Consider the following 25,631-nt stretch of genomic DNA (forward strand, 5'->3'; position numbering starts at 1 on the left):
CATATTACTTTTTATGTTCTGTGGCAGTTAGTACAAGTGTAATGGATTGTCAGACTTTCAAGGAGGACAGATTATTATTATTATTATACAGGATTTATATAGCGCCAACAGTTTGCACAGCGCTTTACAACATGGGGCAGACAGTACACTTACAATACAAATCAATACAGGAGGGATCAGAGGGCCCTGCTCGTTAGAGCTTACAATCTAGAAGATCATTGGTGCCCACTTAGCTGGTCCATCTGTAACCATAACAGTCAAATTGTTTGGTGTGTCAACAGGAGTCTCCATGGTTACTGCATATGCAAAGCAGGGTGAGACTTTATCAGTGAAGAATATTGGCCAAAACACAAAATTAGGGCTGGTTCCAGCTCTTCCATGTGAAATTCACCTCAAACTGTTTTTCTGGACACAGGGTCTTCAGTGCGTATGTCGAGTTCTGTTGCCGGAGATATGTGTTTCTGGCCAAAATCCTTATTAGTGTTTTATATCCCTGTTTTGTTTTGTGTCCAAACTTTGTGTATGCAGTCATAAATGTGGAGTCTGTTGATCTTGAATTACCAAGCTTTATGGCTGTTATGGGTAAAGATTCCCCAGCTAAACACAGTAAAATGAGTTGTTCTCTGTGGAAGTTTAGTTAGTAATTAGTGTACCATAAAATTACCCATTTTACGGTACACTCTCACTAAGGGCTGGAAATGAAGAAAGCCTCCTGTGCAATTATAATGTTGCAGGAAACTCACGTGAGTGCTACATGCCACACTAATAAAATAGACCCGTTTCAGGTCCATCTGTGACACCTGTTCTAGTTTTTATTTTGGAGTGAAATAGAAACTGGCATGGATTTCATTCTTGTATAACAAAGCGATCACAGCAATTTTTAATATAGATAACTGCCACAGATCTCCATCAGATCAGAACTGGCTTGTAGCATATGAACTATCTTCCAGTAACCTGGAACACTGCTCATGTGCCTTTCTCGGCCCATGCAGTCTCCTGCCTTCTATGCTGTGTCTGGCTCATAGAAAATGGAGCACGTCACTCCTGTTCACAAAGGGGCTTTTACCCACTTTAAGTGATTGTAACCCTTAAAAGAAAAAAAAATCCTGTTCCTTTAAGGCTCTGTAATTTTGCCCCTTCCTATGTTGTAATGTACCTTGGTTATCCCCCTCCCTCCCTGTCAGCGGCTCTCCTCCCCGCCCCTCCCACCACTATTCAGCTGCAATATGCAGCAAATATACATTTGTCCCCTCCGGATTACACTGCCAATAACTACAGTGAGTTTGTTTTTTTTAAATAAAAAGCCTACATACTTTTTCCCACACCACTGCTGTGCGGTCACATGACCCCTCCCTGCTGGCCGGCTGATCTCACTGGGGAATCTTGGCCCCTCCTGCTTCCCTTCCAAGAATGGGGAATAGGAGTGGAGGGGGATCAAATGACCGTACAGCTGCAGTGTAAGCAAATTCAGCCTTTTCATTAAAAAAAAAAAACACACACACTCTAGTTATTGGCAGCATCATCTGGCAGGATATATGTATAGTCATAATGTGACTTTACAAACTCTTTAATTAGAAAAGGGTCTGCTCTGTGTTTCCAGTTTAAAAGAGTGTCACAGGCTTTATGCCTGCCCCACTCTTTGTTAGTTCCACTAATGTGTAATTCAGAGGTATACAACCTAGATAGCAAAGACAAAGAAAAGATAAACAAATGAAAATAGCAATTTTTGTGGGGTTTTTTTCTTTTTTTTTAATTTCCCTGCACAGATAAAATTCCGCCGACTTTTTTTTTTTTTTTAAGTCAGCAGCTACAAATACTGCACCTGCTGACTTTTAAAATATGAACACTTACCTGTCCAGGGCGCCCGCGATGTCGGCACCCAAAGCCGATCTGTTGCTCGGCTCTTGGGTGCTGCTGCCGCCATCTTCGGTAAGGGAATCGGGAAGTGAAAAGTGAAGCCTTGTGGCTTCACTTCCCGGTTCCCTACTGCGCATTCGCGAGTCTCGCTGCACTATCCGGATAGTCCCTGCTGTCTCTGGGACCCGTGTGTTTCCCAGCAGACAGCGGGGCGGGGGGGGGGGGGGGGGGGCGCGCGAAGTGGCGTAGATACCCACAGATTCTGCAGCTATCTATACCCGGAAGTGGGTGCAAATACCTGTAATATACAGGTATCTGCACCCCCTCCCCCCTGAAAGGTGCCTCCGGAGGGAGGGAGGGTTCCGAAAAGCGGAGGTTCCATTTTTGTGTGAACCTCTGCTTTAAGCACTATATAATGGTTTTAATGACTGTGTTCACCCCCTGTATAGGATAAATGGGATGCATTGTCCAGGGCACTTTATTTTTTCCAGGAAAAAGTTACCAGTATTTCTACCATACACGGGAGGCTTTTGTTCATGCTTACAGGATGGCTAAGAGCTGTGTGGCTTTGAAGCCATGCTCCCAAAGCCATTGTGTTGAGATGAACAATTTGGTTAGCAGTGGTACTATTATATAGGGCACTTAAAGTGGTTCTAAATGCTGAAGGTTTTTTACCTTCTGTGTGCATCAGCCCCCTAATACTAATACTTACCTGCGCTCCCTCTCGATCCAGCGATGTGCACAGTAGCAATGGCTCTTTGGGGACTCTCCCTCCCCACTGGCTGAGAAAGCAGCAGGAGCCATTGGCTGCCACTACTGTCACTCACAGCCAGAAAACCAATGAGGAGAGAAGGGGCAGGAGCGCACCTGCTTTGATGCCCCCATTGCAAGCTTTTTTAAAATTTTTGCTTTTTTAATATTGCTTAAAATAAATACATTGTCTATGGTAGCACCTACTTATTAAACTGGTCTGCCTTATCATGGACAGTTTCAAACTCTCTTATCTTTCTGTAGATTAATGAGCTGAGGTCTTTACTTTTCTTGTGGGACTTTACAAAATAAATTGGCAAGTGTCCATAAAAAATATTGTACAACTGTTTGGGACCATAACCTGGTTCTCAAAGCAGCAAATGTTTGAAAAGCCATCAATGGTAATGGGGAATGCTGGGGTAACCTTAGTTTTTTGCCACCAGACTCTAAAGTTTTGGCATATAGCAGGCTGCATCTGGTGCAGTTTAGTGAATGTTTCCTTCTTCCTTTTCACTTAAGCAGGTCATAAGCTGATTGAATTTTGACTGGTTTGTGATGATCTGGCAGAAATTCACTTTGTGAGTGGCCCTGTTGGTGCTTAACATCCTGTGTCTACATCCATTCACATGGCTGATCGGTATTCTGACAGATGCTGGGTGCTAGCTGTCAGAATATTATGGTCCCTGGTAGAGACATACTGATTCCATCTTACCATCCATATTCTATTTAGCTCCCTTGAAAAAACATTTTTTTCTTCTAAAAAAGCCCTTTGGCTTGGGGGTACATTAGTAGCAGAGCCATCATTCCTTTTTTCCCTGAGTCCATAGGGTCTATTGGCTAAAAATTAGTTCATGATCTTGCAGTTGCGTTCCATCACTGACCGTAATAGAATGAACCATACATGAAGCCGTTTTGTACAAGAACGTATACAGTATAAGCTATATCAATATACCACTGAGGACCACTGTGACTGTACGATCACACATTTTTTTTCTTTTTTATATTGTATTTACCATTTTAAAACCTAATGAAATTGTGAATATATACAGTAATCAGTTTTCCCCTTTTCAACCTTATGAACTCTTATTCAAAATGAAATGCTAAACATGCCCTAACATTCCTGCTATTGGGGCTTAATGAAAATGTTCTGGTAAACTAATGGATGTATACTTTTATTGGCGTTATACATTTGCTTTTTTGCTGCACAGCAAAGAAGTTTAATCCTTTTGTGGTGTGCTGTTGAAACCTCTTGTAGCAATTAAAGCGGTATTAAACACAAAACCAGAAATGTAATATGTTGCAGCTTACCAATCAGTAGATGCAGTAGCCGCATTAGTTTACTTTTTTAGGCTTTTTTCTCCTGGTGATCTGGCTAGTAACACACCCCCTGTATTAGAGTGTCGCCATTACAAAAGAAGGAGCACAGTAGACAGCAGCATTGTCAGTTGGAGGGGAGTGTTAGATGGACCAGCAGATTTAAATACACTAACAAACTAGTCAAACTCCAGCTCACACTTTATAATCAGTTACAGCTATGTTTTTGTTTTTAGGATAAAGGTTTTACATAAATAAAAGTTGATCACTGTAAGCACCCGTGCCAGTGTTAGATGGATTGTCTCATCCTTATAGACTTATACATTTGGAAAAGAGCTTGTTCAGTTGAAAAACAACAAACTTACTAGCCAGCTCGCCAGATAAAGAGAAGGAAAGCCTAAAGAAAATTATTGCAGCCATCACATCTAAGAATTGGTACAATACAATATAAATGTTTGTTTGCTTTTGGGTTTAATACTGCTTTAAACATGATTGGACAAACCAGTTTAAAGTGTACCTGTCATTTTAGTAGCAAACACACTGATACAAAGGAAGTGGGTAAGGAAGGCTTGATGTGCCTTTCCCCCCCTCTCCCTCTGTTAAAGTTTTACATTTTACATCTTCCCTCATTTTAAATCTAAGCGGTTATATTTTACCCAATGGCAATGGGCATTTTTTTTTTTCTTGATCCTACAGTACAGGACACGGGCAGATTCAGAGACGACTGGGTTATATAGCCTGCTGCCTCCAGGTGACTGGACACTTGGTTGTGTTTGTTACACATTCTAAATTTCTTCAATAAGCTTTCCTGGCCACAGTGGCATTTTGCTGGATCAGTGTCCTACAGAGAGAGCTTCAGGAACCGTACCCAGACCTCGTCAGAGAAGATTTGGGACAGGTCAATAAAGTTGCTCCAGGCACTGGATCCTGTGTTAAAATGACCATCTTGGCACATGTTTTGGGTTAGCCACAGGGTGCTATGCAGTTCCAGGACAAAAACAAGCCACACCCAGTCCCTAAAGACCCCCTTGCTGTGGGGGGGGGTGAGAGGATTTATCCCTGACACGGATGTCCCCTGCTGCCTATCCAGGGGTCCTGAAAGGTGCAACTGTACTGTGAGTGGTCATTTTAACCCCCTCATCTGTAGTCGTCATCCCCCCCCCCCCCCCCCCCGATTCTCTTTATACTTGGGCATTTCTATTGCTCCTTCTGGTGTGCCACGCTCCTCCTGCCTTATTAAAAGAGAAGTTTAGAGGGGGTTTGTTTTTATAGAAATCATACTTGCCCAGATGGATGCAGCATCTCTAAGACTGAGAAATGAGCGATCAAAGACCACTGATTGCTCAGTTCTCAGTGCTGCATGAGCAGAGAGCTGGTGACTGACAGTCACCACTGTCTGCTCTGCCAACCACTCGTCCTCCCACGTTCATTGGAGCGTTAGGCTGTGGATGGGGCAGGAGCAGCTGGCTAAGGCTCTCAGCATCTCTGAGCAGGGTGCTGGTCCAGGCATCTGAGTGGATCCTGACCATGGTTGCAATCTTTCCCCAGCCTGGACCCACTCTGTGACATCAGTGGGCTTCAGTCACTATCAGACCACACAGACTTGCTGTCTCAGAGGTCGGTGTTCCATCCTGCTTCTCGATCGATGGCCTTGATGGCCTATCTGTTGAAGTGCATGCTCTGAGCAACCGAGGCCTAGCTGTCTCAGTCATCCTTACACTTTTAAGTGTAGAAAATCGACTTCCACAAAGGTCTATTGCACCCAGAAGACTTTTCCTGGTGTAAACAGCAGAAGGTGGGTCCTCACCAGTACTCCCTGAGACATAGCTTGGCTTTTTTGGTATCGCACACTCTGGTGAAGGCCTTTGTACAGGGGTGGTGCATAGTGTTACCCCCAGACAGGCTTCGCTAGCTCCGTGGGAATTAAATCTGTTACTTTCTGGACTTCAGGCTTCTTTCTTTGAACCTATTAGGGATTTATCATTGGCAGACCTTACTCAGAAGGTTGTTTTTCTGGTCTTGATCACTTCTGCCTGGAGAATGTTTACGCTTGCTGCTTCATCTTGGAAGGAGAGCCTTTCCTTGTAGTTCTTCAGCATAAAGTTGTTTTTCGCCCTAAGAGATCTCTTCTAATGATGGTGTAATCTTTTTACCTTTTTCAGGACTTAGTGCTTCCATATTCTTGTCCTGCTTCAAAACACCCTGAAGTGGTGAAGCTCCTCATTGGATATAGTTAGAGCTTTTAGAATTTACCTTGCTTCCTCAAGTTTGATGAGGCAGATTCTTCTTTTTCTTTTTCTTTTTTCTCTCCTTTCAGGGGGTTCCCTGCATCTCATTCCACCATTACTAGATGGATTCCTCAGGTTGTGGTTTGGGCTTTTGTAGTGAAGCATAGAGTTCCTCTTTCTACTAGATCTTCAGCATCAAGCATCTGCATTGCAGATCTGTAAATCTGCCACCTGGCTTTCCGCCCACACTTTTACGAAGTTTTACAGGGTGGACATTCAGGCTCCAGCTAATGCTGTATTTGGATGCAAAACACTTCAGGCTGCTATTTTAACTGTTTTTGAACTACTGTTTTTTGTGAAGGGTATGTTTACTGGGATGTCACCAAGAATATGAGGTGAGGGTAAAAAGTTAACCAAATCCGCAATCTCTGAATGTGCCTGTGTCCTGTGCTGTAAGATCAAGGAAATGGGATTTTTGACTTGCCTGTAAAGTCCATTTCTTGGAGTACAGGGAATAGGCCACCCTCGCCTCTATTGTCTTCAGTGCTACTACAGAATTAAGGATTTCTGGGAGCAGAAGGGGTTATATAGGGGGGTCAACACAGTTTTTCTTTTTTGCTAGTGTCCAGTCATCTGAAGGTACCTACCTGTAACCCAGTTGTCTCTGAGTCTGCCTGTGTCCTGTACTCCCAGGAAATTGATTTTACAAGTAAGTCAAAAATCCTATTTTTTTCGCTTCAATATAAAAACTGTCATACCTAGTGCAAATCGGTTCAACTGGGTTGTGCTATTTTGGACTGTGCACAGACCTATGAGCAGTTTGGTGAATGAGGCAGAAACCCTTTTTGGCCTTTTATTTCATGAAAAGTGCAATGTAATGGATATGACCATGAACTTAGAATGGAGAACTTGTTTAAAGGTGGGAATATTTCTTTGGTACAACCATACATGCTCAGAACTGCATTGCATGGTTGCTAATACACAAGTATGTGTCTTCCTGCATAGCAGTGAAAAGCACAGATACTGACAGCTGAGGCTGTGGAAACTAACATCGGGAAACACACAAATAAATAGTTACCCCTTTACATAATACACTTCCAGAATACACAAAAATTTTCATCTTTGAGAAACTAAATGGCACAGTCTGCATCCTTCACTCTCCTCTTTTTTTTTTTTTTTTTTTTTTACAGCTTTAGAGCCAAACTGTAGGTATGATTTATTATTGCATAGTTACAATGGTCCAGCTTGGATAATGAGAATATGCATATCTCCTACCTGAGCGATCACTGTGGAAGCTGCAAATCACTGTAGCAGTTGGTGCCAGGTCCTGTACGGGATATGCATATTTACATTGGTTACTAGTGGGACAGGTGTAACTTTGGAATGAAAATCATATTCGAGTTCAGCTTTAAGTTCTCTGTACAATGCCAGGTTCACTTTAATAACATCTGCTATTTTTTAGACAGCACTCATATTGTTCAAGAAAAAGAACAATCAAAACTTTAATTTCATTGTGCCTTTTCGCTGTCCTTGTAAAGGTCAGTGCATGCAGATTATCTGTTTGTTTGTAAGGAATATTGTAATGGTACCAGAGGAAAAATATTTTCAAGCTATGATCTGAAACAAAACCAATGCCTTCCATTGGCTTTTCTGTGAAGTCTTCATGCCACTTAGCAGTGAAATGGTAATGTTCAATATTTTTTTTTTTTTATGAAAAACAAAATTGTAAAAAAAATTCAAATATACAAATAATTTATATATTTCTTTTGCAACTTTGAGAATATTTTAAATATGTGTCCTTTATTTTTTTTCCTCTGCTGGAAAGAAAAAAATAAATTATACATATACTTGCTAACTGTGTATTTATGTTCATTGTGTTTATTACTGAATGTTACAGAAAATACTCCTAAAGAGAATGTATATTCGTATCAGTGTTCTTTAGATATATTTATAATAAAAAAAAAAGTTTATTTGCATATAATTTACCAACCCACCGGTGTCCGATCTAACAGCCTCTAGGTATTTCAAGTTGTCTGCTGCACCTTCTAAGAAGATGAGTGAGAGATGTTTGCCACATCACTAGACAGCCCCTTTTTTACAGCACACACCATGCAGGATAAGCTACCTTGACACTACACATAAGTACAGAAAAAGAGGAAACCCCATTCTCTTCCCGACACTGTTCTACCCAATTATCATGCTCACATGCTTATGTGTAGAGCACAAGGCATACATTTTATTATATCCTCAGGCTGCGTCTTTAACAGTGTTTCTCAATTCCAGTCCTCAAGGCGCATCAACAAGTCATGTTTTCAGGATTTCCCTCAGATGAAACAACTGTGGTAATTACTAAGACAGTGAAACTGATCAAGTCAACTGTGCAAAATAATGGAAGGCTTGAGGACTGGAATTGAGAAACACTGGTCTAGAGAACCAATGGGATAGAATAATAGCCCTTAATTGTATGTTAAGGGACACAGGATGAAGTCTTCAGATACAGTGCATCCGGAAAGTATTCACAGCACTTCACTTTTTCCACACTTTGTTGGTACAGCCTTATTCCAAAGTGGATTAAATTATTTTCCTCAAAATTCTACAAACAATACCCCATAATGACAACGTGAAAGAAGTTTGTTTGAAATCTGCAAATTTATTAAAAGTAAAAAAAACATGTACATAAGTATTGACAGCCCTTTGCCTTGACACTTAAAATTGAGCTCAGGTGCATCCTGTTTCCACTGATCATCCTTGAGATGAGATCTACAACTTGATTGGAGTCCACCTGTGGTAAGTTGAGTTGATTGGACATGATTTGGAAAGACACACACCTGTCTATATAAGGTGCCACAGTTAACAGTGCATGTCCGAGAACTAACTAACCACTGTAAATTTCTGCAACATTGAAGGTCCCAGTGAGAACAGTGGCCTCCTCCACCCGCAAATGGAAGAAGTTTTGAAGCACCAAGACTACCTAGAGTGGGCCGCCTGGCCAAACCTTGCTATCGGCGAGAAGGGCCTTAGTCAAGGAGGTCACCAAGAACCCAATGGTCACTCTGACAGAGCTCAAGTGTTTCTTTGTGGAGAGAGGTGAACCTTCCAGAAGAACAATCATCTGCAGCACTCCACCAATCAGGCCTGTATGGTAGAGTTGCCAGACCGAAGCCACTCCTCAGTAAAAGGCACACGACAACCCACCTGGAGTTTGCTAAAAGGCACCCGAAGGACTCATGCATTGCATGAATCTATATATGGCCGCCGCTGCCACCCCCTATTCAGGCGCCCGGCCCCTTTTTGGGTGCCTGAATTACAGCCGCAGGGGGTTTTTTTAAGCACCTGATTAGAGCCATAGGCTCTAATAGGCGTCAAAAAAGGTGACCTGCGAGCGCCATGCTGGGCGCTTGCAGGTCACTCAGCTGTGTTAGAAAAGAGAATGAATATTCTCTTTCCTAACACTAAACCGCCAATCAGGTGCTCGGATCTGTTACCTGTCACCTGAATGGCTGAAACGACAGGCGCTGTGATTGGACGCTTATCAGGCGTCCAATCATAAGAGAGGAAATCATAATTTTTTCCCACAATTCTTGGGAAAATGACTTTTTTTTTTACACAAACGTATCATATTGACAGGTTATTTCTTGAACACAGCATGCGCATACTTGCAACTTACACCCAAAAATACATTCTGCTACTCCTGAAAATGGCGATACCACATGTGTGAGACTTTTACACAGCCTGGCCCTAGGCCCAAAATTCAAGTAGCACTTTCAGGCATTCTAGGAGCAATATTACACACATAATTTTATGATGACCTATCTCCCTTTTGAAGGCCCTGGATCACCAGGACAATGGAAAAGCCCACAAATTGACCCCATTTTGGAAAGCAAACACCCTAACGTATAATCTGAGGCATAATGAGTTTTTTGAACGGTTCGTTCAAGTTTTCGGAAAACGTGAGAAAAAAAAGAAAAACACATTTGTCTATTTATAAGATATTTCCAACACATAGCATGTACATAGCAAAAATGACACCCCAAAATACATTCTGCTACTCCTGAGTATGGCAATACCACATGTGTGACACTTTTACACAGCCTGGCCATATACAGAGGCCCAGCATCCAAATGGCACCTCCAGTCATTCTAGGAGCATAAATTACCCATATAATGTACATACCAAATAACAAAAGATTACCTGTGGTTTTAGTAGTGCAGTGGTCCACAGAGGAGAGCATCGGTGCAGGCAGGGATCTGGTCAGCAACAGCAAAAGCAATCGTGCAGGTAGGAATACTGTCCATAGTTACAGGCAGAGATACTGTCAGCACAGCCAAGGCATTGGTCCAGGTAGCAGGCAGAGATGTCCAGGCAGAAATATTGTCCATAGTCAGTAGAGGCAACAGGCCGAGATATGGTCAACACAGCCAAACTATTGGTCCAGGCAGCAGAAAGAAACACAGTCCAAAGTCCTGGGTCATTACAGGCAGCGATATGGTCATCACAGCCAAAATACTGGTCCAGGTAGCAGGAAGGACCATCAAGCTTGGGGACAGGGGTAGAGGCTTCAACCACCCAAATCTCTTTGAAGCCTCTGGGCAACCAGACCCTGTCCTGGGAACACAGAAAACCAAAAACTGATATTCTCTACTCAGAATGCTAGTCTAAAGCCCCTCACATATGTGAGACCCCTGTGTACTAAAATAGAAGGGCAAAAGATCAGTCCAAGTGGCAGGCAAAAACATGGTCTTTTTAACCGGCCGAGGTTGGTGCACGTGGAAGTCAAAAACGTGGTTAAAACGGCAGGCAAAGGCATCGTCGATAAACAGGCTGAGGTTGGTGCACATGGAAGTCAGAAACATGGTTAAAACGGCAGGCAAAGACATTGTCCGTAAACAGGCCAGGGTCAGTTAACATGGAAGGTAGAAACATGGTGGCAGGCAAATGATCCACACAGGTAATCGAAATTGGGAAATGGCAGTCTGTTACTAATAAGGGGAACTAATATCTGATGGATGTGTGATAATTTTTGAAGCAATCACCGATACACAGGCCAGGTTGGGAGGGACATTGGGACAATAATAACTTGTATCTCTTCTAGCTCCTCCACTTGCGCATGCACAACATTTCTTTTGGCGTCTTCCAGTTTCTGCGGGGGGGAATGTTATAGGGAGAGAATGCACAATCGGAGAGAATGCTTCCTGGGGCGGGTTCTTGCTGGTAAATAAGGGCAGTGACAATGTTTTCAATATATTTGAGGTAGGTGATGGGTTGGTTTTCCGGTGATTGATAGCAGACAATTTAATTGAACATGGCCATATGAAACAGATGAAATGCAACTTTTTTATACCAATAATTGAACTTGCAGGTTGACAAATATGGTTGTAGCATCTGATCATTTAAATCCACCCCCCACACCCCCCCCATTTACAGATTGTAGTGATGGACACATTCAGGCTTTACTATGGGGCCACGTCTTCTCTGAACCTCCACCAAGGTGTCATTGTGAATGGTAGTCATGTGAACATCCTTGTCCCGCCACTTCATGGCCAACACCTCCTCATTCCTCATGAATGCGGCTTCCCCCTTTTGTAGCTGTTTTGATAGCAAATTCTTTGGGAAGCCCTTCCTATTTTTTTGGAAGGTACCACAGGCCAGGGTTTTTTCACAATACAGGTGACGGAAAAGGGGCAAGCTGCTGTTGTAATTTTTTTTAAAAGCCAGTGGCGTGTGAAACACAACCAAAAACTCCACCCGGTGCCAAAAAAAGTGCACGCACATAAGTAGTAACACACAAAACGTGCAACGGGTGTTACACTGTCCTCCCTAGGATGGACCTTACCCTGATCCCCCGGGACGTTAGGTTCCAGACGGGGACTGAGGTACTTCACATGGGTCCATCTGGCCGTAACCAGACGGGCCCACTTTCTCTGGAGGGTCTGCCGAAACAGACCCACCCAAGTACTAGGTGGGAATCCCCCGAAGGGAGACCCCACGAGAGAGGGCAAACCAAGCCAAAAGGCCTATATCCACCCCCTCCCAAGACTTTCAGCTGCTGTAGTAATTATCTACATATAAGTGGTAACCTTTTTTGAACAGGGGGTATGCAAGGTCCCACACAATTTTACCACTGGTTCCTATATATGTGGGGCACTCACTGGGATGGAGCTGGGGAGTCTTTGCCCTCATAAATACGAAATGCGTACACGTATCCAGTGGCTCGATCACATAATTTATTCAATTTCACTCTGTACCTGGCTTTCTTACTTGGGATATACTGCTTGATATGCAGCCGGCCAGTAAAGTGGATAAGGGATTAGTCTACACAAATATTTTGGTCGGGGATAAACACTTCAGAAAATCATTTGGTAAAAGAATTTATTAGGGGGCGAAGCTTATATAATTTGTCGTGGTTGGGGTGATCTTGGGGAGGGCACTGCGAATTGTCATTGAAATGTAGGAAACGCATAATCATATCGTACCGTGTCCTGGACATGACAGAAGAATATATAGGTGTGGGGTGGGTGGACCAGTAGGCATGCAATTTGTTTTTCTTTGTAAGCCCCATATTGAAAGTAAGGCCCAAAAACAATTTGAATTTGTCTAGTGTGAGATGTCGCCAATGGAACATACGGGCGTGGGACAAATTGGGGTTGGCAGCAATAAATTGCTCTGCATAGAGATTTGTTTGGTCCACCATGTACTGCAAGAAATCTTCGGGAAAAACAAATAGAAATAGGCCTATTGTGAAGAATTTGAAGTGTTGGGCTGCACACCTGGCTGTGCAGTGAAAGGGGGGATTGTAGCAGATCTTAAGTTAGCAGGCAACCATAAGGGGTTTGCCAGGGCACTGGGAAGGTAGGACTGGGCCTGGAATCTTTGGGCTGGATGTGCAATTCCAGTACTTGTACTGGGCTCCTCTTCCTGGGGTCTGGTGCTGCCGGTGGTAGGCAGGTGTTCTGATCTTGGTCCTGATCTCCTTACTCTTTTAGGAGGGGCGGTTTCTGGGCGCTGACTCTGACTCCGATCCACTACCCTCCACTGGCTCATATTCCGAACCAGAATCGGATAATGAGAGCTCCTCGCTGCTCTCATCATCCGACATGGTAAGGATGTTAAATGCCTCCTCAGCTGTAAACACTCTTCTAGACATGATGGCAGTACTTTTGGTGGGCCTGTGTGACAGAACTAGTGGTGCTACTGACAGCTCACTGATGGCGGGCCTGTGTGATGGTACTGACGGGTTACTGATGGCCTGTGTGACGGTACTTATGGCAGGACTGTGTGACAGATGGGCTGTCAGATCCAGATGGTACCGATGGTGGCCTTCAGTGCGCTTATAAGACCGCTGCGCAAATACGGTGCAAAAAAAAGTATTGCATTGACTGCCATTTTATTCTCTAGGGTGTTAGAAAAAAAACAATATATAATGTTTGGGGGTTCTAAGTAATTTTCTAGCAAAAAAACCTGTTTTAAACCTTTAAACACCTAAAATCCAAAACGAGGCTGGTGGTTAAAACAGGTTGTGAGGAGGCAACATATTGCCCCTTTACCGCCTATCAAATGCCTCTGAAAAGCGATCTAAGCATGGATTGCTTTTCTGAAGAACAGCAGTCCTTGCTGCTATCACAAACAAGCCCTACAAAAGCAGTACTGATGGTACAGGAATAGGGGGGTCAGGATTAAAAGTAACACCCAGAAATACAGACACACACGTATACATACAAACACATATACAGACACTCACATGTGCACACAAATGTATAAAGCCCTTTTAAAACGTTCTAGCACAGTACCTTTCCTCATGCAGCCGGGTACTGCACTGTAGGGGAAGCAGAGAGCACAGCACACTCCCCCCTCCCTTTACTTTCACTGAGGCTGACGGAGCTCCCTCATAGTGCCGATGTACAGTTTGGCAGGGGATTGGGAGATCGGGCTCATCTGACAGCCTTCTCTCCCATGATCCCACGGCACACCTGAGGACCTCTGGCGGCACACTGGTTGAGAGGCTGCTGTATACCCAAAAACTACAAACCAGTCAGTCTAACAGTGGTATGCAGGGTGATGCCAGGGGGGTGCTTGGATATGCTTAAGCACCCCTATAGCATCTTGATCAATTCAAAATCCATTTGCCAGCTCCGTTCTAGATGCTATGTATGAAGTTCTGACTGCAGGCAGTGTGATATTTCCCCTGTGCACTCTACAAGAAGAGGAGCAGTGGGTCCCTGCATTTGGTCACAAAGAGGAGAAGGCAGCCTTGGAGGGGAGGGTGCATCCGCCTGCAGTCAGGTGAGGTCAATGTGGTGGCCTCGCCACCAAACCAGTAGTCCAGCCCAGAATGTATAGATATAATGGGGGGGCTCTGATTTTATGGGTGGAATCTGATGTGATAGGGCGGCTTCTGATGAGATGGAGGAAGTCTGGCATCATGGGACACTTTTGATGCCAAAAGGATGGGTCTTCTGATGTGACAGGTGACTTCTGATGTGAAGGTGGGGCTTGCGTGCAAAAGAAAGTACCCTAATGTGTCAGGGGACCTCTAGTTTGATGGGGGGACCTGATGTGATGGGAGCTTCTAATGCAATGGGAGTCCTTTATTTTTTTCAATAAAAATCATGATATAAAAAAAAAAAAAAAAAAAAAGTTTGTACAACAAAACAAAAACATACAAAACAAAAAAAAGGAAGACACACCAATATCATGTAATTTCCAGGCCGAATTGAACAAGTATTGTTATTTAAGACTTTTCAACATATCAATAAAAATATATAGTTCCCCTTTTTCTTTCTTCCTTTCCCTTCTCCCTTTTCTCCCTTCTCTTTCTTCTTCTATGACACTGGTAGCATTATATATAACTCAAGTATATTTAATTCAGCGGATACATCACAACTATATATATTTATTCCAGATCTATCCCACTTTTAACTTTCTACAGCATCAATGGTGTATTCAGCTAGTTACACAGACAGATTGGAGTCTAGCCATCGAGACCAAATTTTCCAAAAAATTTTAGGGCATTTCCTATGTTTATATGTCAATTCCTCTCTTCTTAAATTATATTTAATCGCATTGGTTCATTGAGCGGTTGTTGGCGGGGATGTAATGTAAGTTTGCGGGCTATGTACATAGACCGCAACCACATTTTGTGCATTTCAAATGGGTGTATATCTTCCAATATTTATCTATAGTAAAGCTATTTTTGGATCAAGATGGACTTGTGTGGAGCATAAAGTATTTAAGATATCAAATATATATTCTCCTAAAATCAATGCAATTTAGGGAATCGCCACATATGTATGAGTGTTCCCGAATCAGTAGTAAATCTTGGGCAATTTGGTGTGGTTACTCAGGAGTGTAACTTTTTAGAGGGGTATAATGAGATCTATGATTAATAACTAACTGGGTCAACCACTGTGAGGGGGATAAGGAGATGTCAGATTCTTCAGAGCTTGCTCCCACTTCTCTTTACTAAGAGCATCCAAGTCCCTGTGCCACCTCTCGAGATTGCTATCCTGTGTATTTATGCTAGCTGTGATTTGTATAGAAGAATATATATCACCAAAAATCTCCCTGTTTGGAGCATCTTGTGCACACTGCCATAGTCCAGCTCTCAGAGGAGTTATATTTAAACAGAAAAGTCGCTGCCTGGCTCTTTAGAGCATGCCGTAGCTGCAGCTACTGATAAAATAGTTTGTAAGACAGATGATATTTCTCTGTTAGTTTATTAAATGGTTGAAAATCATCATTATCAAAAGGCTGATGAAGAAGCATAAGGCCAGCCCTTTTCCATTAACCAAAGTTTTCAAGCTTCACTACCTCAGGTAACCACAGGTTCTTCCTTATAGGCATATATTGGGTATATCCCTCGTGGGAAGTAAGTTTTTGGACAGTAGTCCAAACTTTATGAATTAAATCAAATGTAGGAAAACAGCGATTACTGTAAATATGATGAGCTACTATTAGCTGTATCAATGGCTCCACCGGAAATTGAGAAAGTATCATTTGTTGTATAGGGTCCTCAGGTTCTAGAACATTCCAGCCACATAATTGCTGAAGTTGCGATGCCAGGTAATACAATTTGGTATTAGGAACAGCTAAATCTCCTCCATCCTTGGGCAGCTGCAGGACTTCCAATCTAATTCGGGGGTGTTTATATTTCCAGATAAGATCCCTAAAAAGGGTATCCACCTGCCAGAAAAATTTCTGAGGTAGCCATATTGGATAATTATGTAGAAAATAAAGCAGTTGTGGCATCCAAACCATTTTTATCAGATTGGCCCTGCCAACTATCGTTAAACGCAGCTTACTCCATATTTTACCTGTTTGTTTAAATTGCTTAATCAATGGGTCTAAATTCCTTTCTACATATGTAGTCATTTCTGATGTAACTTGGATGTCTATATATTTAAATGTTGATACTACTGCTATTTGGGACGCTAAACTTGGTAAATTATCCTCCAAAGAAATCTACCGGTAAAATAACCGACTTTTCCCAATTTATTGTAAACCGTAAAATCAAACCATATATATTAATTAAAGACATCACTACTATTAGGGAGGACGAGCTATCTCCCAAGAATAGGAGCGTGTCATCAGCATATAAGGCAATGTTGTCCTCTCCTAGGGATCTGCGGAACCCGATAATGTTTGGTGACTGGGGAACAGCTGCCAAAGGTTTGAGAGCAAAAAGAAGAGGTGATTATGGGCATCCCTGCTTTGTTCCATGGTCCATGTGCACAATCTTAGCGATTACTTTTGCCAAGCTGGTGGCTAATCCTTTTGCCAGTATTTTTACATCTGATGTGAGCAATATTGGGTGATATGATTCTGGACTATTAGGGACCTTTCCAGGTTTTAACAGTACTATAATTTTCACCTCATTCATGGAAAAAGGGCGATGGTCATACTCCAATGCTGCGTTCAATTTCTCTGGCAACAAATTGGCTCCATGTAAATTTCTCCTGGTAATCCATCAATACCTGGAGCTTTGTTATTAGGCAAACTGGCAGCAGCGGCTTGGAGTTCCTCTGAAGTCAAATGTTTATCCAGTGCCTCCCTGTCAGCTGCAGATAATTCTGGTAACACAATGGAATTAAGAAAAAGTTGTACGTTTGTAAGTGGGAGTCTTTAATGTGAAGGCGGAACATCTGACATGATCTGGTCGCTTTTGATGGGATGGGGACCTCTGCTTTGAGCTCTGATTTTTAGCTCTGTTGGGGAAAAGGATGGTCAATAAGTAAGCCCTTTTAAACTAGGTGGGGATGGAGAAATCGGAGGAAGCTTTCTCAGCCAGTGAATGAAGGGCAAAAAATACTAGGTCATCAATGTAACTGGTGTATCTAAGATCAACACGTGTGGGCTGGAAAAATCCCACTACAGCCTCGGAACAGGGATAAAATAGCATGCGGTAGTAGAAAACTAAAAGGCTTTTTCACTAATGCTGGAAGTTTGGTGAAAAGAATAGAAGAACGAACTACTGATCCATGAGGAGGATTTTAACTGTGGGAGTAGCGGAGACCTGGTTCAACAGCACACATGACTGGTTTTCGACTCTCCAGGGGTGCTCCTGTACCAAAGGGACAGTAGGTAGAAGGGGGTGCATATACACCAGGAGAGATGTGTTGGTGAACACAAGGGATGATATCACTAATGAGGCAATGGAGGGAGTGAAGTAATTGGTACAATAAATATTATTCGAAGGGTGGTTACGGATTCCCTATATTGCATATATGTATTAACTTGTCTATTCCCATAGTTAGCTAGTCTATTAAAACCCTGATAAGCACAATGATATAAGGTTAGCTATTAAAACAAATACACTGCTTAGTATCAATGTCTTATTTATTTCCCAAGAAAATAGGAATATGCTAGCATGGAAATACTATAGAGAATTATACAGAGTATATGACAAAAGAACATCAAAGATACTTATCACAATGCTTTCCTCGAGATATTGTCTTGTCTGCTGGGCTCAGAATGACAAAAATACATTAGGGTTTGGATTCTGGGCAGAGATAAATTTCACATGCCTTCTGGGGTGCCAAATGAAGTAATCGGTACAATATATATTTTTCAAGGGTGGTTACGGAATCCCTCTATTGCATAAAGTGGGGCAAAAAAGTATTTAGTCAGCCACCAATTGTGCAAGTTCTCCCACTTAAAAAGATGAGAGAGCCCTGTAATTGTCATCATAGGTATACCTCAACTATGAGAGGCAAAATGAGGAAACAAATCCAGACAATCACATTGTCTGATTTTTGAAATCATTTATTTGCAAATTATGGTGGAAAATAAGTATTCAGTCACCTACAAACAAGCAAGATTTCTGGCTCTCACAGACCCGTATCTTCTTCTTTAAGAGGCTCCTCTGTCCTCCACTCATTACCTGTATTAATGGCACCTGTTTGAACTTGTTATCAGTATAAAAGACACCTGTCCACAACCTCAGTCACACTCCAAACTCCACTATGGTGAAGACCGAAGAGCTGTCGAAGGACACCAGAAACAAAATTATAGATCTGCACCAGGCTGGGAAGACTGAATCTGCAATAGGCAAGGAGCTTGGTGTGAATAAATCAACTGTGGGAGCAATAATTAGAAAACGGAAGACATACAAGACCACTGATAATCTCCCTCGATCTGGGGCTCCACGCAAGATCTCATCCCGTGGGGTCAAAATGATCACAAGAACAGTGAGCAAAAATCCCAGAACCACACGGGGGGACCTAGTGAATGACCCGCAGAGAACTGGGACCACTGTAACAAAGGCTACCATCCGTAACACACTACGCCGCCAGGGACTCAGATCCTGCAGTGCCAGATGTGTCCCCCTGCTTAAGCCAGTACATGTCTGGGCCTGTCTGAAGTTTGCTAGAGAGCATTTGGATGATCCAGAAGAGGATTGGGAGAATGTCATACGGTCAGATGAAACCAGAGTAGAACTGTTTGGTAGAAATACAACTCGTCGTGTTTGGAGGAGAGAGAATGCTGAGTTGCAACCAAAGAACACCATACCTACTGTGAAGCATGGGGGTGGCAACATCATGCTTTGGGGCAGTTTCTCTGCAAAGGGAACAGGACTGATCTGTGTACGTGAAAAAATGAATGGGGCCATGTATCGTGAGATTTTGAGTGCAAACCTCCTCCCATCAGCAAGGGCATTGAAGATGAAACGTGGCTGGGTCTTTCAGCATGACAATGATCCCAAACACACCACCCGGGCAACGAAGGAGTGACTTCGTAAGAAGCATTTCAAGGTCCTGGAGTGGCCTAGCCAGTCTCCAGATCTCAACCTCATAGAAAACCTTTGGAGGGAGTTGAAAGTCCGTGTTGCCCAGCGACAGCCCGAAAACATCACTGCTCTAGAGGAGATCTGCATGGAGGAATGGGCCAACATACCAGCAATAGTGTGTGACAACCTTGTGAAAACTTACAGAAAACGTTTGCCCACTGTCATTGCCAACAAAGAATATATAACAAAGTATTGAGATGAACTTTTGATATTGACAAAATACTTATTTTCCACCATAATTTGCAAATAAATTCTTTAAAAAATCAGACAATGTGATTGTCTGGATTTGTTTCCACATTTTGTCTCTCATAGTTGAGGTATACCTATGATAACAATTACAGGCCTCTCTCATCTTTTTAAGTGGGAGAACTTGCACAATTGGTGGCTGACTAAATACTTTTTTGCCCCACTGTATATGTATTAACTTGTCTATTTCCATAGTTAGATAGTATTTTAAAACTCTGATAAGCACAATGATATAAAGTTATCTATGAAAACAAGCTCACTGCTTAATAAAACAATGTCTTATTTATTTCCCACTAAAATAGGAAAACGCTAACATGAAAATACTAAAGAAAGATATTACAAAGCATATAACACCAGAACATATAATACAAGAACATCAAAGATACTTATCACACTGTCTCCTTGGCTGGGCTCAAAATGGTCGAGAGAGCCATGAGGCTCAGGCACAAGCCAAGAGCGTAAAGGGGTAGAGAGAGGGCGCTCTGACTCATTCAGTCCTTTTATACGTCAATCATACACCATCCAGACCCAACCCCATTGCCATCCTATCTAGACTTTTAACGAATCACAGTACTTATGGGGCAGTCCTCCTCAATAAATTATATTACTGTCAGTCCTGCTGTATTGGCCTCTAGGGGCAGCATTGTCCATGTATTACCTCTCTGTATCCTAGGTCAATGGTCAATCTTCAATCTTAGCTGGCCCTTTGATCTTCTGTAGCAGGACATTCATCGATCATATTGTCCGCGCTGCTCCTTTTGAAGTTTGCTCTCATAGTGTTATAACACTAGATGGATAGGATAGCTTTTGTTCACACCACCATCATTCTTCAGTGACAGCTTCCATGTCACCATTCTGTATCTTTAGTATCTTCTCCTTTCCGGTATCTTAAGGACGGGGTGCAGTACAGGCAAGGGGTGTCCTCACTCACCCACCATTCACTAGCATACACTCAGAGCACCATATTAACCAGCTTTCAGATACAGAGGAGGAGGAGGGCCTTACTCCCCCATATTACTGACCTAAAATACACATATGTCACACTATACCATAACATAAATCAAACTATTACCATAATATATATGACCCATCAAATTACGAATCCCACTCCCAACCTCCTATAACCCTTTACTGTAAATACGGGTCGGGATTAGACAGGCTTGCTCACAATAGCCTTTCCTACCTCAATATTGGCATGTCAGCGTTACTTCAGGCCTCTGAATTGGCAAGAAACCTCTAACTTGTACGAAGAGACCTTACCGTCAATTCGTCCTTCAACTTGCATAGATAAATGCAAGACTTTCCTATATAAATGTTGAGTCCTGTGACACGTGTACCTGAAGCAATGACAAACCACAAAATTCCATCCCTGTGCCTGGATTCCAGAGACCATGCCCAGGGTATACCATGCACCTCTACCTATTGTTAGGTTCAAGGAACACCCTAGTTCCATGACTAACGTTACATCGGTATCCTTTAGGTCAAAGAAACAAACTCGTTGATGTCCCAAATAATACCCAGGTGCTTCCTTCCCAGCAATGATCTCTCCATTCAGAACCCAGAGTAAAATATCATCCCAACCTTTCTTGTTCACCACCATGTATTGACCTGGCATACCAAGGTCATTATGGTCATGCTTCCGACAAAAGGAAATATCAACCTGCCTCCAGCTTCCATCCTCTCTGATCACATGTGGGTAATTTAGCCTCAGATGCAACAATGTAGAATCCCCAGTCAGTAAGCCCATTGATGCCACCAAATATACAGACCAAGTCTGCACTTCTGTATATGGGATCAATGAGGCAGCATAACACCTTTCACAGTCCAAACTAGCACAGCCCATCCAGGCATTCGACCACCACTTTGGATTAGTGTAAGCGACGTCTTTTGGCAAAATCTTACTGAGCTGTGATGCCAACTCATAAGGACACTGCCCCTCATACAGAGACTGTACAATCAGCTTGAAGTTGGTTGATACCTCTTCCTGCCCCGCATGCATGCCAGAGCCCATGACAGATTTCTGTCCTGTACCATCACACTCTCTACCAACCTCTCAACATGGTTGACAAAATCTGGAGCCACATTAACGTGGGTGTTTATGTGACTTTGTTGAATGTTATCAAGGATGCCGCCAATCTCTCTGAGCAACAAAGCCCCGCTTAAGCTATGGCTGAAAGTTTGCTCCTTAGGACACCGATGTCCACTCCATTAACACCCATCCCAGCTCCTATTCCCCCAATATCGTGCTGAATACATCCCTCCTCTTTCGGTTACTCCTCAGAAATAAGCATCCTGCATGAACCTCATCCTGTGTCCACACATCTCTGGGAGTAGGCCACTGGTACAATGACCGCACTTGATTCAGTGTATACTCAGCACATATAGGGCAATAGGTTTTTATCAACCACCGTGAGATGTTGAAGCGCCATGTGGTGAAGGCATATTGTGCCGTGGTAGCCAGCGTTTGTTCCCTTTATCTAACGGAGCATGCTCCTGTGTGTATTCAATGGCATTACCTGTGCAAGGTTCCAACCTTTTAGGTGAGACATCAATCAGGCGTATCTCCCCCATATCCAGCTCTGATGTCCAGTAACCAAGTACCTCTGTAGGACTGCTAAGATTGAGACACCACCCCTACAAGGAAATTTTCACCCCATTGATGTGTCACCTGGCACCCTCTAGTCTGGCCAACAGACATCTTACTTATGCATAAGTGCCAGTCTCCTGGGTACCTGCACCATATTAATTCAGTTATGTCAATACATGTCACACATTAAAAACCTTTCCTTCTTTCAATTCCCCCCTCCATAAAAAAAAAACATATTTTACATTTCTTGTTCTGAAGGATTGAATAGGTTATATTCCTTCCCCAGCCTCCAACCCATTGCACTTGTATTCACAGTACGTTTGCATTCATGAATGACAGGAGAGACTCCAGCAAAATGTTTCAAAAGTCTAGTTGCTGGGCAAAGTCTTTCAGATTCAGCATTAGCGCTAAATTGTCCATAAGAAAAAGAAACCTTATATCGCAAGTATTAATCTGAATCTTTTCATATGTCCCTTCTCTCCTGAATGTTTATAAGAACAAATTTGCGGTGTGGTGTGGCACAGACAAATTTCCAACCAGATGAACATCTGTCATCCAGAAACCTCTCCAATCTCGTTCCACCAGGATTCTGGAAGTGAAAAACAAGAGCAGAATTAAATTCTTATCCACACTATCTGCCCGCTTGCTATGTTTACTTATAGTTCCCTCCTTGGAACCCAGAAACTTAGTATTCCTGGCTTCTGCAACTCTAAACTAATGATCAAAACAACCATGATTTCTTCAGGCTGAACCCACTCTATGAAAGATTCCCATGGTATGATGAATTTTTTTTAAAAAATGAATGTGAATGTTGTTTCTCCAAAAATTCTAATTTTAAACGCTAAAAAAAACAATGCATATATCTATACCTTAAGCCCTATGCACTAACTCCCCTTTCACGTGGACAAAGCCTAAACCTTTTGGAACTTTTTTCACCTGAATGAAAATAAAAACAAAGAAAAAAGAATGAACACCAGCAGCTAGAATGGCTTCCTACCCACTCTTGTCTTAAACAAAATGTATTCAGCTGCTAATTGAGGACATATCCACTGACCATCTATTCAGCTGCTCATTGAGGGCATATCCAATTACCCCCCTTTCAGGTGTTCTAAACCTAAAACATTTTCCACCTGAACAAAACAAAAATACAATAAATGAATAAACAAATAACAAAAATTAAAATAAAATGTATTTTTTTTTTTTATTTTAAAAAATTAAAAAAAGGGGAAGAAAAAAAACATAATAATCATAGATAAAAAAAATAACAATCCAGAGGCTTATCCTTGAAAAAATATATCAAGGTCCTCTATAATCCAAACATGAAGGGCAAATCTCTGAAACTCACATCTAAACCTTATCCATAGCAAAGAAACATTAACCAGAAAATTCTTACCATCCATGCGGCTCACTAAGGGCTGATAACCTTGTTTCCCCCAGTGCTATATTTGAATGGAAGAATGTGGAAATGTAGCGCTAAAAAATTAAACACAGTGAAGGTGAAACACTGAAAACTCAAATCAATAGCATTCTGAGTCCCATAAGTGAATAAATGAAAAACAAGTCCCAAGGGGGTCAATCCAAACGGAAGGCGAGATCCACAGCAGCAGAATGGTTATTCTCATATGGAAACAGATGGTGGGTAGAGTGAATATAAAATCCAAGCAGGCAAGACATCCAATGTAAGATAAGATAAAATACTCTTACCAGAAACAATGGACCTGGATGTCAGTGACACCAGGTCAGTTAGGCATGGATAATGGGGTCATTGGATTTACAGGAACGCTCCAAGGGGTTCAGACAGGTCCACAGATCGATCAATGAAATCTCGATGACACCAACAGCAGCGGAGAAGTTGTTGACCAGGAGGAAGAGCCAAAAAAACTTGCATCCAGGAAGATACATAAAGAAAAAAGGCTTTCAATAGTGCAGGTCAAAAACAATTGTTTTTTGTACCAGAAAAAACAGCATATAGAATAAAAAAATGTGATCACAGTTAAAAAAAAGGCAATATGGGTAGCAGTGAAACCATGCCCGTTGCATTTCGTCCTACTAGGACTTCTACTGGGGCATCTAACAGCTCCCCCATATTGCTCCTATATATAAATAGCCTAACAATCAGTAAAACCAATCAAATGGTCAGGAGAAGAATTGGCAATGGCAGGATCCATGATTGGAGGAGAACTGGTCACATGGGGACTTGTGTTGCAAGCCTCCATATGGAAACCTATCATAACCCAGTCTTCAGAGATGTAGAACCATCTAAAATGTTAACCGGAAGTGAACCGCTAACCACACGGTACAAACAACCTTAAAAAGGAACAAAGAAGGTAACCCCTTCAAATGGGACTTTAACAGACCACCCATTCAATGATAAATAAAATATAATCTTTAATAATATAGAAAAAAAACATATAAAATCTACATATGACAAAGATGCACACTGTGTATCACATGGAAAACAGAACAAAGACTGTACACATGAACATAATACAATGTGAATGCCCTAATGCCCAACGCATTTCCGGTATGAAGTGTTCAAATACCTTCCTCAGGGGCTGAGGGTTCGAAAATTTTTTTACATATATATTGGTTCCAGTGTAATAATTCCATGTATAGGCAGGCACTGAGGACAGAAAGGTCCGTAATAGTATTACATGGCTCTCAGACTGTAAATATTGGGCACATTTTTAAGTGCATAGTATCTGCAATATCTTGTAATCTGTGCAAATGTAGTTCCCGTAAGGGTATGAGGGACAAACAGTCACTGGAGCCCAGAGTATTAGCTGAGTGACCAAGGGATCAATATCCAGGTGTCCCTAGAAGGATATGTCTTGCAGGTATCACAGTCTAGGCATGGATCAAGCTACAGCACGCTACACGCCAGACTGTGATACCACCACGGCTTCCAGCCTGTTTGAGAGACTTACAAGGGGTAACAATCAGCGCAAACACATATACACAATCGCAAAATTGCAAGCCGAACACTACAAGTAATCACATATGCCTGAAAAGTAACAAAAGTATGAAAGGGTAAGTGCAGCGCAAATTATAAAAGAAACAAATGATCCAATTGAAATGGATAAGTTCCCCAATAGTCTATCAGGACAAATCCACATAAATTCAAATGCCAAGGAAATGGTCTTGTATGCAATATCCAAATGCGCTTACCAGAGATAATGGACCTCTGCAAAGCAGGGGTCAAACTCACATGTATCCCTACGGGGATGATGATAAATCCTGGTGGTATCACTGAAGAGGATCACTGCAGTGTGAAGATGCAAATATTCAGAGGGATGAGCCAGCCCTCCGACAGGAAGATCCCAGGGATGTGAACGTCCGGTATAGAGATGAAGACAAAGACCGCTCC

Source organism: Aquarana catesbeiana, linkage group LG10 (genome assembly GCF_042186555.1).
Source record: "Aquarana catesbeiana isolate 2022-GZ linkage group LG10, ASM4218655v1, whole genome shotgun sequence".
In the NCBI taxonomy this organism is placed as follows: domain Eukaryota; kingdom Metazoa; phylum Chordata; class Amphibia; order Anura; family Ranidae; genus Aquarana; species Aquarana catesbeiana.